The sequence below is a fragment of the Dermacentor silvarum genome, chromosome 6 (genome assembly GCF_013339745.2).
Source record: "Dermacentor silvarum isolate Dsil-2018 chromosome 6, BIME_Dsil_1.4, whole genome shotgun sequence".
Taxonomy (NCBI): Eukaryota; Metazoa; Arthropoda; class Arachnida; order Ixodida; family Ixodidae; genus Dermacentor; species Dermacentor silvarum.
Genome location: NC_051159.1, coordinates 53,963,152 through 53,968,833, shown reverse-complemented (window position 1 = coordinate 53,968,833; position 5,682 = coordinate 53,963,152).

The following is a 5,682-nucleotide window of genomic DNA, read 5'->3' as shown; positions in this document are numbered from 1 at the left end:
TGGAACGATGTGCTGTTCCAGTTGTTCACGCAGCTCATTTGACTCCGCTGGTACAAGAGGAATCTGTCGAGAATAACCTGAGCGAATGGAATCAGCGTTAGTAATCATGAATAAAAATGTGCCCATAGACTGTGTAATTGCACTCCTGTATTGCCAGAAAGAAACAACTGCACTCTTAGAGTTTGCATGGACCCCACAAAAATTAACAAGTATGTATACAGGCTGCCATTTTCGATACCCGGGGTTGAGGACTTGGAAGCAGGGCTCACAGGCACTACCTATTGTAGCTGTCGGGATCCAAGCTCCGAGCTTTGCCCGGTGCCTCTGCATGAGCAAACGTCCTAGATTTATACGTTCTCACCGCCCTTCGGCAGATACCACTTCCTAAAGCTACCTTTTGGCATCTCTTCAACACCTGAGGTATTTCAGGAGGCCATCTTCGAGTTATTTGATAGTCTACTAGGCGTGCTTATTTAAATAGTTGACGTTCTAATTTGGGGCCCAACGAACAAAGAGTATTTTAGGCACCTGCCTGGTAGCTGTCTTAAAATTTGATGAGAAAGCTGCTGTATGGTTTGTGGAGTTTTAGGTTCTCAAAGGAATACCGACCACCGCGGGTTCGAGGTTAGCGAGCTACAGGGCCCCATCCGCCGTCGCCTCCAGCACCGCTGCGCACGAGCTCAGGCTGCAAGGGGCTACCGAGCGACGCACGCAATAACACCGTATTGCCCTGAGTTGACGGAAGGCGTTTATAGCACGTCGCCGCGCGAGCACAGGCCCAAGCTGGGACATGCCGCAAGGAAAATTCCCATGGGCTATGCTGATTGCCCTCGCGATTACCGATGGGCTAACTCGCGAGAGCTCGGGAAATCTACTTCTGATTGGGCCTTCGGCATGTGCGGCTCTGCGTGGTACGAACTCGAGCGAGCACCAGGCACCGCTCTTCAGCTTAGCGTCAGGAAAGGATCAGCGCAAAATACGTGCTTCCATACGGGCAAAGGCACCATGCGCGAGCTAAAGTCCTAGTCACAAAGGTGTCGGCGGACGAGAGGAAAGCATGTACTGTACGTACCAAGCGCAGGTGCCGGAGATACGAGAGTCGCGCTCAGCATTCAGCAGCCGAACCCGGCCACATCATGACATCAGTGCCCCGCCCCACCACAAACCTTCGCGAGTGAAGCCCCACCGCTGAAACCGCTTGCGATTGGGGACCGGGGAAAGGCGCAAGGATGGCAGAACAGGTGAAGCAGCGCAATGGCTTCGGCGCATTCCTCAAACCCAACAGGTGAGACACGTGGAAGCGAGTATTCGGCATGAAAACACACACTAACCTAAACACAGTGTTTCAGCAACCACTTTCAAAAAATTCTAAAGGTTGCCTGATGCAGATAGCACAATTATAGTTCATGAGCTGATGCACTCGAAGACGCGGACGTTAGTTGCGCAAAATTAAAATGCATTATCAAGTATTTCATAAAAATTCCCTTAATGGTTTTTTAGGTAATTACCTTCTGACCCCTATTGCAATTTACAAACTCTAAACAGGGAGTTCGCAAGGCGGATCCAGTTGAAACGAATTTTCAGGAGGACATCAGTTTTGAGATAATAATTCCTGAGGTTTGCGGAGAAGTGCATTAGCGTTCCTGTTCATCGCGATGCAGAAGAACAGGACTAGCAGACAAAAGACGATGACGAAGAAGTGTTGTTGCTGCTGGCACTTCTGCCGCCATGTTCAAGTGCCAGATGGTGCCTTCAGAATTCCCCTTGCATAAAGGAAATTTGTCGTTGTTTCCGCGTCGCAACATTTTGGTGGAAAGCGCGGGCTACAAACGTACCAACACGGAGCTCCGCGGTGGTCGGTGCGTGAGCCTGACACGATGACCTACGGCCAAGGTCCCACAATGACCGACCGCCCACCTCAGGTGCCGCAGCCTCTGACCTCCGTCGCGTTGTCCTAGTTTCGAGAACCATGGACCTTAAAGGTATCGATGGTACGGACGTTGAAGACTGGATTTCCTGGTATGAGCGTGTAAGCAAAAACAATCGTTGGGACGCAGCGCTAACGCAGTGCGAATGCGATATTCTACCTCCAAGACACAGCTCTAGCGTGGTACGAGACCCACGAACACGACGTAACGAGCTGGGACGTCTGCAAGGAGAAATTTCAACACCTCTTTGGAAATCACTTTGGTCGTCGGCTGGCAGCGAAGAAGGAGCTATGAACTTTCGCTCAAACATCGACAGAATCTTACGTGGGGTATATTCCAGGTGTCCTCGCGCTCTGCCGTAAAGTTGACAAAGGCATAAAGGGGACGGAAACATTGGCTGCATCCTGAAGGGAATACCAGATGACGCATTCAACCTGCATATCTGCAAGTACTATGACTCGGTGGACAAAATCATCAGAGTGCCGCAATTTCGAACTGATGGAGAGTCGCCGCATTAGGCAGAATTTAAACAGGCTACCAAATACAACTTCGGCGTCTTCGTGTGCGGACCAGCCACTTGGACCTCATCTTAAGAGACAAGATAATTTGGCGCAGTTAATTCTTCGCGAGCACGAAGCCATTCCTCGAGCCCTTCCTCCTCAGCATTTCCAAGACAACGCATGTTCTGTCTCACTTATACAGGCCATTGTCAGACAATAGATGGCAAATTTCCGCATACCGTTTCTCTGCCCTCTTTGTGATGCGACTGTCAGTCAGGACTGGCCCTACCCAATCACTGCGTCGCAGTTTTCAGCGTTTCCAACTCGCCGTCGTAACCCAGCCGACTCGAGAACACCGGGCGTTAGGCCGATTTGTTTCAATTGCTGGCGTGTTGGACTGAGAACAACTTTGTTTCTGATGCACATCTTCCGTCCCTGTATGCTGCTGAATTCGCCCGGTGTCCGCCTCAAGCCGCTACTACTGTACTTTTTCACGATCGACCCCATGTTGCTGATGGTGACTACATCGTATTTCCGCTTGTCGACGTTATTCTGCAGCGTGGCGTCGCGCAGCCCTGTATCATTGTGGATAATTTTGCTTGCATTCCCGTTCCCAACTTTGGATATGTTGCACATATTCCTCCCAGTAACATGACAGTAGCCCGTCTGGAACCTGTGCACGAGTGCCAGAATCTCCGCTCATACCCGCTATTTCTGCCTCTGTCAGCTCTATCGTCACGTGCTACAGCTCGGTTTCGTCACCCTAATACGACGTCGATAAGATGATCGCTACCGACCTCTCTCCAACTCAAACAGAAGACCTTAGGTGCATACTGCTCAGTTGCCGCGATATTATTTGATGTCGATGACCACCCGCTCGGTCAGACAAGCGTCGTCACTGGTCGGATTCACAACGGAGATGCAAGTCCTGTCCATCGCCGCCCCTAGCATGCGTCAGCTGCAGAGCGCAGCATCATTCAAAGCAAAGTCGCCAAGATGCTGAAGAAGCACATTGTCATGTCTTCCGTTAGCCCGTTTGCCTGAATAGTTGTCCTGGTCAAGAAAAAAGACAACACCTGGATATTTTGTGTTGATAATTGCCATCTCAACACGATCACCAAAAAGGATTTGTATCCATTGCCTCGTAGCGATAATGCACTTGATTGCTTACATGGGGTGCAATATTTTTCATCGACTGACCTCCACTAGGGCTACTGGCAGATCGCTGTTGATGAGAAAGATCGCGAGAAGGCAGCCTTTATTACGCCTGATGGAGTTTTGTAATTCATAGTCATGCCCTTCGGGCGTTGCAATGCCCCAGCAACGTTCGACAGAATCATGGACACTCTTCTCCGGGGCTTCAAGTGGATAATCTGGTTGTGCTATCTCGAATACGTTATTGTTATCACTTCAACATTTTAAGCGCACCTTGAGCGTCTCTAGACTGTGCTTGCTGTGTTTCGGGCTGCGAGACTTCAGCGCAGCTCGTCGAAGTGCCACTTCGGTCGTCGTGAATTAACGGTTATCGGTCACCTTTAAACGCCACTGGAATTCAACATGACCCGGCCAAAGTTCAAACCGTACCAGACTTTCCTGTACCGTGCTCAGTTAAGGAAGTTCGCAGCTTCCTTTGCTTAAGCTCGTACTTTCATCGCTTTGTTCAAACTGTCGCTGACACTGCTCGCCCTCTGACCGAGCGTTTGAAGAACAACGTCGTTCTCGTGCGGGGAAAACGGCAGGCCGAATCCTTCACAGAACTCATCAAACTCTTGACAAGCTCCTCAATTTTAGCTCATTTTCACCCTTCAGCACCAATGGAAATCCGTACAGATCCTAGTGATTTCGGCATTGCCCAGATTCAGCGTGGGCAAGAGTGCGTTATCGCTTACACAATCCGTCTTCTTTCCGTGGCCGAGCGCAGCTATGCGATCACTGAACGAGAGTGCCTAACGCTGGTTTGGGCGATAGCGAAGTTTAGCCCATACCTATCTGGTCGCCATATCCGCGTAATTACCGACCACTACCTGCTCTGCTGGCTCTACTCGTTGAAAGACCCTATATGGCGTCTTGGGTATTGGGCATTGCGCTTGCAAGAGTACACTTTCTCTGTAGTGCACAAATCCGGACGTTTACATCAGGATGCCAACTGCTTCTCCCACCCCCTGTGGACCCTCCGGAAGCCACAGACGCCGAATCCGACGCCATCGTTATGCCCATCTCAGGCTTCCTCAACATTAGCAATGAACAGCACCGTGATACCCTTCTGCGAACCATCATGAATAGGTTAAGCTCGCCGACTCCTGATTTTTTCTTTCGTCTCCTCTGCATTTCTGACGCAGTTCTGTACAAACGCAACGTGCGTCCTGACGGTGCTCACCTACCGCTGGCCGTACTGAGGCACCTTCAATGCACCGTGCTTTTAAAACGCTATGACGCGCCCACGGCTGGGCATCTCGATGTTACTCGAACCTTTCATTGCGTCCGGCGCCGTTTCCTCTCGCCCGACCTCTACCGCTCTGTGCACCGGTATGTTACTGCTTGTGACCTGTGCCAACGGCAGAAGCCGTCTCCTATGCCTCCAGCAGGGCTTTTACCACCCATAGATATTCCCACTGAGCTTTTCTTTCGCGTGGGACTCGACCTAGTCGGCCCTTTCCCTTTGCCAACTATGGGCAACAAATGGGTTGCGGTTACAACCAGCTACGCCATGCGCTTCGCCATTATGGGAGCGCTGCCTACGATTTGTGCCACAAACGCTGCGTAATTCCTCTTCTACAACCTCAATGTACACCACGGTACTCCACGTCTGCTCCTCACGGATCGGGGACGTTACTTCTTGTCAAAGGTCATTGATGATGTCGTCTGCCTATGTTCTACTCAGCATCAAGCAGCCACAGCTTTCCATCCGCAGAGTAATGGTATCACAGACCGACTGAACAGAACGCTTACCGATATGTTAGCTATGTAAGTTTGTACGGACCATGAGGACTGGGAGGTCGTTCTGCCTTATGTCGCCTTCCTGTACAATTCGTCCCGCTATGAGACTGCTACTTACTCACCATTTTATCTACTGTTTTGCCGCGATCACGTTTTGCCGCTAGACACTATACTTCCACAAGTCACACCGTCGCACACCACTTAAGCCTGAGATGCATTTTCTATGGCAGCACAGGCCCGTCAGATTGCCCGCGCTCACCTCAATAATTCCCAGGCTTCCCAGAAGTCCCGTTACGATACGCACAATAGGGACGTGC